The sequence below is a fragment of the Vulpes vulpes genome, chromosome 1 (genome assembly GCF_048418805.1).
Source record: "Vulpes vulpes isolate BD-2025 chromosome 1, VulVul3, whole genome shotgun sequence".
Classification (NCBI taxonomy): Eukaryota; Metazoa; Chordata; class Mammalia; order Carnivora; family Canidae; genus Vulpes; species Vulpes vulpes.
The window spans coordinates 98,649,768-98,662,511 of NC_132780.1; the positions used below are offsets into that span (position 1 = coordinate 98,649,768).

Here is a 12,744-nt window from a genome sequence, read left to right on the forward strand (position 1 = left end):
ACTGAATGGAAAGAGAACTGAAGATGCCGTAATAAATAACATACTGAGAAAATATCTCCTTGATACAATCTAGTAAGAGGTGCTGTTTCTCTTGTTTTATCAATCAGTCACCAGAACACCTCTGTCGAATACGACTCACCTCGCTGAGATATCCAGCTATGACCACATCAGGAAAGACACTAAGCTGTGTGTTTATGAAGAAAAGAAAAACAAAAATGTAAGTTTACTTAAAATGACTAAATTCACACTCTGGGAATGAGAATAGTATATATTTTATTCTAAGTTTAACGTGTACCCTTTAGTAGATAACAAACACTAATGAGATAGTGGATTCTGACATAGTTTTATATCCTATATAGAAAAAGCTTCTTGGTATTGACATGGCCCGATTGTTCCATACACATTAATCTACACATAATTGTATAAAGCTCTGAAAGAACAATCTAGATGGAGAGAGAAAGAAATCGTCATTCGTGTACCGGCTGAGAGAATCGCCTTTGTATTTGTCCGTGGATTTTCTCAATTCTAGAGATACTGTTGCTCTTGTTCTTCTAGGTTTATCTACCATGAGCAGCCACTTCTATCTAATTAGTGTCCTACTACTCTTTGCAAAATATGACTTGATTTGTTAAGAAGACATCACTCCATGTGCTGAGTCTACTATCTGCATTTTCTTAAGTGTTCGTTCAAGAATGGTTTCTCTCCCTCTCCTTCATGATCTTGAGGTGCTCTGCCTCTTGTGCACTACCTATTGATGTGAGGCATCCTCTACAAATTCATGGGATAAATGTCTAAAGCATTTTTTGTCATATAAATAGCAACTTTTAGATGAAGATCCTGTATGAACAGAACTAACTCCCTCCTCAGTCGGATGGTAATAGAGATTGTACGACTTCCCGCGTGCCTTCCATAAGAAAGCTTCAGAAGAGTATAAGAGCCAAATAAAAAATGCTTAAAAATAAAAGTAATTGTAGAATAAAAAAAAAAAAAAAAAAAGAAGAGCATAGCTCAGTGGCCTAGACGTTAGACAATATTACCATAGCTACATCAGAAATAAAAGCATCTGCACTTTGAAATGCTTTTAAAAACTCACTTCCCATGATGGTTAAAATTAAATTAGTATATATAAAATATTATGTAAACAGTAAATGACTAACAAACAGTAAGAGCATCATTATTCATCATTAGATGAAGTCCATTCCCGTGTTATTCGGGGTTGGGAAGTGACTTCTAGTTCTGGTTGTTGAAGTCAAGTTTTGCAATCCACTGCTTTCCCTCCTCACTTCCAATGGATCTAAAACAAAATAACTAGTGAATGAGGGTATGCTCGTGATTATCTTGAGGATAAAAGCTGAACTCTTCAGGATATTTGCAGGCTGTTTAATGATACCTGCATTTTCCTTAAACTGATTTGTTGGCATGGTTTGCAACTAATTACTTTACATGATGTACAGTACAGTACTTTTTAATGCAATATTATACAAGGAGATTGATTTGGACAGTGACAGAGTCCCATCTGCAATCACTTATTTTCAGACTACACATTTTTCACTTTTTGCAGAGATATCCTCCAAATATTATATAATTTCATGATTTTTTTTAATAACTTCTCTCTGAAAAAACAAAAGAGGAAATGAGGTATGATTGACTTCTTTTTGATTCTCTATCCAAAACTTCATATGTTGTTGGGGGAAAAAAAGGCTACTCATAACTTTTGCAATTGTTTTGCCATCCTCTGGGTTGAATATGGTGTATAATGACACAAACTGAATTCTGAGGCATGTTTTGAAATAATGATGTGGACCAAAATATTCCTTTTACTTCTTAAAACTTCTGGGTTTGATTGTCTTTCTCTCTTCTTGCTTCTGTGACTAGGAAAGTTTGGTTAATTTAGTAATTATTGGAAATTGCATTTGGTGGACAGTGTGAGAGGAGAGGATTACAATCAGAAGAGCATTGTCCAATGTTTCAAAAACTTGACCAGCTATTGGCTTCGGAAACATGAGTATGGAGACACTGTATGGTTACAGGAGTGAACCATCTGGTCCAGATGCAAGTGGATTCCTTGGCATTATAGACTCACCTGGGTAGGAAGCATGCAAATGAGCAGAGGCCTCATGAGAAGTCAGTTGGTGGGAAGAAACAGCAGAGTAAGGCCACTTAGAACAGACACAATAATATTAAAAGGCAAGTATTTTTAACTTTTGAACACACATTTGAGGTTTCATCGGCAAGAGGGTCGGTCACAGCAAGAGACAAAAAAATGATGAGAAACATATACGTTAACCTCTCTGAATAGTAATGCCATATGTAGGAGTTTCCCAGCCATCAGCTCTGTCCCTGAAGACCATTTATACTTCACGGCATTAATATTCATTAGGTGTAATGCCATATGTTGCACAGCAAGACACATTGCCAGCAGACTGTTTGTCATAAAGCCAGATTTAATAAAGCATTGTAAAACAAACATTATGATGATAAATACAAAATGACAGGCTAATTAAGAGAATCTTAATTGCCATTTTTCCATAATAACATTTGTTTAGTTATATCTGTCTCGGTGCTCGCATCCTTCTTGTTCAGTTTGCATTCCGTGCATCTCCCTCACCACTCTGCCCAGGGGAAAATGATGCCACATATGATTTACAGCACTTAATGCCTCCTTTTCCCCTCCCCAAATCGATTATAAAGTAATGAATAGCTGCGTGCCATTGATGTTCACAAACATTGACCTTTAATCCTAAAGTCATGGAGAGCATCTCTAATGGAGGTGTGTGCTCACATAGCAGGTGAAATAATAAGTTGCACAAATCAATAAAAACTTGAAATCATTCACGAAATGTTTGGAGTTTACTTTTTTCAGCCTGAAAAAAGCCATCCTAGATTTCAAAAGTCACTATTACCTTTTCAAAAGGAAATTGAAACCCATCCAATTTTGCTGAACAGCTCTTTGGCCAAGCAAGGAGAGGTGATTTACCTGCCTTCATCATGTTGGTGAATCAAGGGTCTCTAATTTTCACTCAAGACATCTGTGTCATATGTCACAAGCTCCCTAACTGGCATCGTCCGTAGAAGATGAGATACCATATTTAGTCATTTGGATAATAAGTATCTTATATACTTCTCCCCTTCCTTTATAGAATATCATTTAAAATGTGTATATTCTTGTTATCATTTAAAAATAGAGGCTTACGAAAAACAATCAGAATATTACCTAGGGAAAGGATAAGAACCGACTCTCAAGTGTCTTTTCTGGAGGGGCACCTGGGGGGCTCAGTCAGTTAAGTATCTTACTCTTGATTTCAGCTCAGGTCACAATATCAGGGCTGGGAAATTGAACCCCATGTTGGGTTCCGCGTGGGGCATGGGGCCTGCTTAAGATTCTCTCTCCCTGTCACTCACTCTTCCTCTCAAAAAAAAAAAGGTCTTTACTGTATTTCCTCGGTAATTTTACTAGAGTGCAGGTTCTGGTCGTCTGCTTTGCTGTATTGTGGAATGATTGGACTGAAGGGCATTCAAAGTCAGGTGTGTGCTGGTAAATATTTAATAACAGGTTCTTAGATGAAGAGACAAAAAAAAAAAGCCCCTCTGATTTGTAGGATTTGCAGATCTCAATCTACCAATGAGTGTCACTCAGCAGGAAGTTAAAAAAAATGCATATGATTGGCTATCATGAGTGCTGATGTAACATATAAATGTACAATGAACTAATTATCAGTAGAGAGCCATCGCATCTGAGTTATCCTTTTTGAAGGACAAAGGGAAAACATTCTGAATTTTTTTTTTTTTTTGTATTCATGGTTTATTGAAAATCTCTGAGCTCAGGGACTAGAAACATCAGCTATGTATTTACATAATCTAAATAACAAGAATTCTATTGACAAATCTTTGCCAAAGAATTATGATTTTAAAAGTAGTTAAATTGGTACAAATATCAACTCCAACCAGAATTCTAATAATGTTAAATGGGGCAGAAAAAAAAGTCACAAAGCTTCTGAAACACAATGTTAAGTTTTTCTCAAATATATCTAGAAAATGTGTGAATAAAAATATATTTTTTTAAGATTTTATGCATTTATTTTAGAGAGAAAGAGACAGCAAGAGAGAGCACAGGCAGAGAGAAGAGGGAGAAGCAGGCTTGCCGCTGAGCTGGGAGTTGAGATGGCTCCATCCCAGGACCCTGGGATCACGACCTTAGCCCAAGGCACACTGAGCCAACTGAGCCACCCAGGTGCCCCCGAACACAAGTATTTGAAATGGCTCTTCCAAAAATATTTTTTGAAAAAAGTTGATAACATCTTTTGGTATTATTTGTTTTATAAAAATTATCTTTCTTAAAAAATCAAATAACTATTAAATTAAATAATAATTCTTATTTATTTTCTTCTTATGGTTTGTACAGTTATAAAGTTCAATTCTGTGAGGAGAATTGAATTAAGAATTGAATTAAGAGTGAGGCTGAACACACCCTCTGTTAAGATGTACGAAAAATCAAATGAGAACCATTAGTTTTATTTTGTTTTTTTTTTTTATTTTTTTGAAGACCATTAATTTTAACAAAACAATTGACTTCTTAATGCTTCCACACCACCCACTAATTCTTTTTTTTTTTTTTACCACCCACTAATTCTGCAGTTGTTATAGTGAATTTGAACATGAGATTTTCTATTTCATCTAATGTTATTAGATGTTTCTCTGATCAATTACTTTGTGTCATTATAGTTAAATATGTTTGTAAAGTTCAAGCATGTAATGATTTACTTAATTTTTTCATAACCATCATAATTAAGCTTGGCTTTGAATCCATGGCTTTGAAACCATTTGCCAAGTCTTTGACTTTTGAAAAAACCTAACTTTTTTCTCTCTCTCTTTTTTTAAAGATTTATTTATTTATTTATGAGAGAGAGAGAGAGAAAGAGAGAAAGAGAGAGAGGCAGAGACACAGGCAGAGGGAGAAGCAGGCTCCGTGTCGGGAGCCCAACACAGGACTTGATCCCGGGACTCCAGGATCATGCCCTGGGCCAAAGGCAGGCGCCAAACTGCCAAGCCACCCAGGGATCCCCAAAAACTTAACTTTTCTGAGGATAGTTTCATTATTGATAAAATAAAATGGAACTATATATATTGAGTATGCAAAACATTTAGTGAAGTAGCTGATTTTAAAAAGCCCTTATTATTCTTATGTGCCTGGTGTAAATCTCTGCACGTCCTTTGGCCAGTGAAGAGTAGGAATAGAACATTTCACTTTGTTCCTAGACCTTATTTAATGGAATCATCTTTTAATTTGCACTAGCAAGTTTTCAGATTGAATTGCATCCATTATAATGTGTATTTACATCTTTACAGTTCTATTTATTGCTCTATGACTGGTTCAGCAAAGACTTGATATTATTTAGATCCGAACTTGTTCAGAGTACATTTCTAATAATATTGTGGCTAATAGTGTAATCTAATACCAAATTATTTGTTGTAGTCCATTGCTATAGACTGTATCCCGTATATAGGCCACCAAACATAAAAATGATAATTGATGGACTAAAGAAGTGATTTGAATTTGTGTAATCCTACTATTCCTGCGGAAGAAACTACTTGATGAGTTTGTCCTTCTCACAAATCAAATCACATTTTGAAAAGGTAATATTATTTCTAGGTTTAACAACTTTGATCAAAATGGGGATGTAGTCATATTACAACAGAAATTCTAATGACTATAATTATTTACACATCCTATATAGTTTTGTTTTCCTAATTCCTGTTCACGTTTTACAAAGCTCACATGTTTGTCATATTCCTATTTTTCTTGAAAATAATGAAGATGTTTGAACAAACAATACACATTTTCATTATTTCAATCTTTATTCTTAGAGGGATGAGTAAGCATCCAAAGTATATTTGAAAATGTGTATTGAAGTGGCAAAAAATAAAGAGACATAAATTCTCAAAATTAGGGGCACCTGGGTGGCTCAGTTGGTTGTGTCTGCCTTTCGTTCAGGTCATAATCTCAGGGTCCTAGGTTTGAGGCCTGCACTGGGCTCCCTCTCAATGGGAGTCTGCTTCTCCTTTGCCTTCTGCCCGTCTACCTGGGGCTCTCTTACTCACGCTCCCTTCTTTCAGATAAATAAATAAAATCTTGGGAAAAAGAATCTCAAAATCAATAAGTACTAAATCTTGTTATTTCTTTTCAAGTAGAGTAATGCTCATAATGTCAACAAAAGTTAAAAGAGCCTGTGAGAGCATTTTATAATGAAAGCAACAAGTAAAATCTGAAGGGAGAATTCTACGTGGATTATATTTTTGTTGCTCTAATTTCAGGATTTCTAAACACACCTCTGAAACTAAGAAAAGTGCACAAGCAATTTTGCAATGCAGTCAGCAGGTTCATATGTCTTTTTCACTTTTCAAATCATGAAAACCACAAAGTAAAAATAAAAATATGAACTTTATTAGGATGAAAGGAGAACATCCCAAAACAAAGTTTTTAATTTCTATTGTTCTTACTATCAAAGTTATAACCTTCTTTTACTGAATAAATTTTATTAATGTTTGTCTCCTCTGACTTCTATACTTCTGTGATTTAAGTCAGAAATTTATTTTTATTTTTAACTTAAACTCAATATATATCACACACTCATGAAACTATAGGTTTAAGTAATTTAAACGCAACAGTATCATTGTCATGAACATAATTACATAAAACAGTTGTATAACTGGTTCACAGTTAAATAAAAAGGCAAATATTTAATCTTCAATATAAGGAGAAAAAGAATCATTAAGCAAAATGGTACTGAAAATTAAGAAGTAAACCTATTTCATAGAGTATTCCTATCCTGGAATTTTATTGCCCTAATCTAATTATCATCTTTATGAAAACTCTAAACTTTACCCACAGGTAGTAGGGGGTACTATTAATTTGATCGTTTTAGCAGAATTTTTTAATTGGTTAAATTCACAGGGAAGCATCCAGTTACCTTGCCTTTATGCTAAAGATCAAGAATTGCTTTACTTTTTTTAGGGTTTTCCAGATGTTTGGGTATAAAAATCAATTGCTTTTTGTGTAAAAAACTGTGAATCCATTAGCTGGGCCTTAGGTTTAGTCAGAGAGTAAACATGGGATTTCTATTTTTTAAAAGCTTGTATCATCAGTCTAATCTCAGGAACATCCACCTGAAATTGATTTCAATAAAATGAACCTTACATTTTGAGACAGAGGGGAGAAGTTTAGTTTGGTACAAAACAAGCCAGTCCCCTAATTTCTTGGCAGTTTTTACTGCTAGATGGACTGTGAGCTCATCTTTAACATGAAGGCAGGGCCGTCTCTGGGCTTGGCATTGACTCCGTGGAGCGTCAGGTTTCCAGGCTGCCTTATCTTCCATCTGGATACTTGTCCTACTGTTGGAATGGGCTAAACTCAGTAACTCAGTGAACCCAGAGCACTTAAGCAATTCCTTAGTAGTATGTAAAATAGTAGTAAGTCTGTGGATTCTCTGAGATGCAGCTTGCCAGAATGATAGATTATTAAATGGCACTTGCTTGGGAAGAAACATGGGTATGAGTCTCTACATATTTCCTACATTTGGGCAAGAGATTTAGCACTTTTACATTATATTTTATATCCACTCTATTGTTTTTGTTATCGCAGCTCTTATAATGTGATTGCATGTATGTTTTAGATCATGAACATTCAAAGAAGCCTAAATTAGGAAATACTATTTTATATTAATTTTATGCAGATTCTGCATAGAATGGACACTTCTTTCTACATAGAAAGGACACTTAAAGTAGATATTTAGAAAACCTAAGCTAATATTTAAAAGTCAGAAAAGAGGAGCAGATATTAAACAAATGTTAGAGCAGTAATAGTTTAAATAGCGTGGGATTTCTGCAAATACAAAAAGATCGATGAAAGAGAATAGGTGTCTCTTAAATGAAATGTATATATACAAGTGTTCTATAAAAAAGAAGTGTCATAAGACAATGTAAAATGAATATGTGTCCAATAAATTATGCTGACAAATTGGCCAAGGGAAAAGAAAAATCATGTAACTTCCTCACTTCCTATATGTCATGACAAATCTGACTACCGTAGCCATTCCTCATGTTTGTTACGTCTCACAGACCTGAAGTAACATACATCACTGTCCTGCGATGCTTGTGACTCCCCAGTAGAAGATACATATGTATTAGCTACTCCTGAAAACCCAGAAGTACACTTCCGTGGGCAGGTCCCACGTGTTATGTAGAGTTGGTAATTCCAAGGAACTAGGATAGCCCTCAGCCCACAAATTATTGTCAACAAATATCTGCCTCACTGATTATTATGCATTGGGACTCTCTATCCAAACCATCTAATAGCCAACACAAAACAAAAAAGTTTCTCGCTACAGATACAAGAGTTGGGGAAGATGATAAAACCTGTAGACTACCTGTGAAGACACATAAGGAACCTACTATTCCTCAGATGACCATCAAACAGTCTTTGCAAGAAGACAGTAAGAAAACAATAATTATCAGCCTCTTCTGCAGTTTTTTGATGATTCATTTTGTTTCAGATTCTGTTAATTTTTCTTTTTTTTTTTAATCTTTTTGTGGTTGTGTTCAGGATGCATTGATAATCTACGTAGCATGTGGCTTTTCATAAGACTTCTTTGTGTCAATCTCTGTAACATAGTTCAAATGACATATCAAAAAGGTTTTGTTTTTGAATTTGCGCCTTGTAGGTCTTTATAGTTACGTTATACTGACTTTTCTATATCTCAATGCATGTGCCTTTTAAGTTATCATGAATGCACATACGAGTCCTTAGAATGAATACATTAACCAGAGTAGTAATATATGTGGGAAGGGAAAGAGACAAGAAGCCCAGTTTATAAAGGCAACAAACAATAAAAACATCAGGGGTAACGCATTGCAATTCAGATTGTAGAACAATATGACTTTACTTTGCTAGAACTAGTTCTACTTACTTTGACCACTAATCCTGCTGAACTTCTAAGAAACTTTTACCTTGTCTCCTCTGTAAAATTTTTGGTAGATACGTGTAAGATAAAGGAAGAGGAAAAGGCTTTCTGCAGCAGGAGGGCATCTTTCTCAGATGGTCCGACACACAGCTCTCCCCCAAGATGTCTCTCTTTTCTGTTTCCCTCCTGCCCACTCTCTGCCCGTCTTGGGGGTCTGAGCGTCCCCTTGGTATTTCACAGTGTGACAGAGGGCCCGGAAGTCCGTGAGAAGTGAGATGCTGTCTGTCTGTCTGTCGTCAGAATTACAACAGAATCTGTTGGAAGAATCACAACGCCATTGCCTCTCTGAGATGTTGCTACCTTCTCAGTACACACGGTCCTGTTGGGGGAGGACCTCTAGACTCTACTTTTCACTGTCTCCCGTCTGTTTCTCTTCACTCAAATCTCAGACTCCTCTAAGCTGGATAAAGTAGGAAAAAAATTTCCCCTATAAAAATTTTCCAAGTTATTTCTCCCCTCATGTCTGTTTCTCCAAAACCAAAACTAATGTGGCAATGGAGGGGGGGGGATCAACCCCAAATATCTTCATTGTTTAACATATAAATGATTTTCTTACACAGCTTTATTAAAAGAGGAAAAACTTAAAATACTTTAAAATCTGGATTTCTAACATCTCTTACAAATTTTAAAAACTGAGGTTTATGAGGTCCTACCTCTGCATCACAGAAAATAGTGGTGACTTAGTGCTGCTCACTAAAGAAGAAACTTGTGTTCTCTATTTCATGATCAGAACTACCCAAAACTGAGGATAGTTTTAGTTGCCACTTATCAGTGATATTTTACTGCTGTTTCTCTTACACCTGGTCATTTTTCTCTCTCATAGGGCCTGCCTTGGCCCCTTTCTGCACAAGGGTCAAAGGGCTTAAGCTTTTGGAAACCAAATACAAAAATCCTGGAAGGCTTTTTATTTTCTATCTTGTCATACCCCCTCCTGGGAGCAAACAACACAGACCAATCAGTTGTTTCTGAAGGACAAAGGAGAAGAAAGCATACCGGAGAAATAAAGGACATAGTTTGGTATCTTAAAAGTATTGTTTCATTACTGACTTGTCAAATTACTTTATATATTATTCTAACCATAACATAAACTAATACCGTTAAATCTGCATATAGCCCACCAAAATGTAACACTAGTTTATCAAACCCATACCCATAGTGCTTTAGATTTATGGATGATTTTAAAGAGGCATCCATGAAAATCAACTCCTTATAAATGTAATTTTAATAAAAAGTCAAATATAATTAATTCAAAATAAAACCAAATGACTCAAAAACTGCATAAAAAATTTGAAATGGACAACCCACCAGAAAGGCTTTAGCGAGAGATGGCTAACATAGAGTTCCAGCTATTATGTCATGCTAGTTAAAGCTGTATTAGAACGGAACCAGAAGTGTTTGTCTTTCAAAGGACCAGATCTAGTCTGTAAAAAATCGATTTCCTTGCAGGTGGATACCATAAACATACTGAGGTTGTGCTAATGCCTCACAGAGTGTTACATGCATAGTAGGGCCTTGATATAATCGGGGGGGGGGGGGGGGGGAAATGACCACATGCTGAACGAAGGGGAAAAAAACAGGAACACATTAAAAGCGTTCCATTTTTTTACAGTAAATAGAATATGTCACATGTATTAAATAAAAGAATGTGCTTTACAGATTAATTATCTGTGGGAGTAGATTCATATTATCCAGACGTAAAATAAAAATTCTTAGACTTATAAAAAGGTTTATATACTTTTAATAGGAAGAGATGAATTTCTAAACATGTTTCCAGACGGACTCATGGCTTCTAAGCTGTCTCTGCATGACATAGCCTACGTATTTCTTATTTCATTTCTTTCTTCTGGATGAGAATATTCCAGTTGTACACATGAGGAAATTAAGTCTGAGTGATTGACAACAGGACCCCGAACCAGGACTAAGTAACAGAGTTAAGAACTGAGTTAGTATTTGTTCACAGGAGTGTACTGTGTGTTTGGAAATTCATGCAATTTGAATTTACGGTACGGTATTTCTGACCTGTGCATGTTTGTGTCTCACCTGCTCTTCATACACACATGTCAGAAATGAAATGGTTTCTTCTTCAAATCCTTTTCCTTTATTTCCTCAATCTTAGAGAAAAAGCAGTCTCTGCTCAGATAATATAAAGACAGAGATTTTCAACACATGCACACACATGCACACACACACTCACAGGCACACACACTCATCATCTATCAAAATTATGCTAAGAAAGAGGTAAGCAGACTAGTCTCTGACCTAGCTTACCTCCTTCATTTAATAAATGAGGAAACTAAGTCCCAGAGAGAGTGTGTGTTAATTCAATTAACTTTATTATTGTTTGCTTATAGCTCTTTCAAAAATTCTTTTAGGCAGTTCATAGAAAGGGCAAATATGGCAATATATATAATATACAGAGAAAAATTGGAAACTGGTATTGGATAAATAAATAAATCAATAAAGCACATGGCTGAAGTGCTGTCTTTAACATCCCACTGTATCCAAGAAAATGCAGGTACATGGTTGATTATAATGGTTATGATAAATGCAATAAAAATATCTACCAGTAAGGCGGTAGACATCAAGAAATGTTTAATTCTGTACAAAGAAGTCAGGAAGGCTCCATAAGGAAAGTTTACATGAAGGGGAATTAGAATGTCATACTGTGATTCTCCCATGAGGCTCATATATAGAGAATAAACAGGTGTCAAAACTTTGTTCCAGTTATTAATTAATTAAAAAAGCCAGTAAAAAGGTCAAGCTTCCTCCAAAGAGATTTAAGAAATTGGATTTTATATAGGCAATCATGAATGACATTTTTATTTATTTTATTTTATTATTTATTTTAAATACTAGAATAAGCTTATGAGCATAGATACAAAGTTAGAGATCTACTTCAGGAATGTTGATGTGAGGATTTCTGAGGACCCATTCAAGACTCTAGCAAAACAACCACAGCTTGTGAAAATCTTTTTTTTTTTTTAAAGCAAATAGCCATTTGAAGTTTCTGAAGTTGTTCTAAGGGCATACAGGCACATAGCATATGAATAACCATTTGTTTAAGAAAATCTACTAAATTTCAGTAAGAACTGTGAGAATCTTAGGCCTTGAGTCATGACATACTCGTTTTCTACTCCCATACCCACAGCTCAATGGGATGGAAGCTCCATTCTGGGTAGGTAACCTTGAAACAATGGGGCTTCTTGTACCCCCATCTCCCAGTTAGAGGCTATAATATCTCCATAAAGGCGCAAGCTGCCAGGATTTCTCATAACTCAACCCCCAGTTTGAGGTATCAGAAGATAGATTCTGTATGAATATGGTACAGGAGGGCTAGGGGCTTGTCCCACGGAGTCGAAGAATGAATCTCGGGGATACAGGAGAGTGAGTAAAGGCACAGAAGTTTATTAAGTAAAGATACAGAGAAAGCTCTCAGGAGTGAGAGGGGTCCGGACAGGGTTGCTACTGAAGGCTTGTAGGGCTGGTCTTTTATTGAGAGCCTAATCAGGGAACCTAAATCCTTCTAAGATTATCTATTGACCTTGCCTTTGAGTAAGTAGTAGTGATAACATCTTTAATGGCTTACTTCTTCTTTGGGCTCTGGTTATTCTTCGTTGGTCACTGATGACTGTCATAAAAAGACACCCTCTCTGCTCACCTGGGGCAGTGTGGTCTGGCTTGTTCCTCTATCTCTGGTTTCCTTACACCTCAGCATTTTGGGGATTTT

At 35.9% G+C, this 12,744-nt stretch overlaps 1 long non-coding RNA gene across 1 annotated transcript in view; it reads left to right on the plus strand.

Moving 5' to 3' along the window:
* Nucleotides 1–12,744, plus strand: part of LOC112913738 (uncharacterized) — a 29,937-nt gene that overhangs the window by 2,658 nt on the left and 14,535 nt on the right. The window contains exon 2 of the long non-coding RNA XR_003233721.2: nucleotides 108–217. This is a non-coding gene — a long non-coding RNA (uncharacterized lncRNA). The remainder of the gene's footprint in view (nucleotides 1–107; nucleotides 218–12,744) is intronic.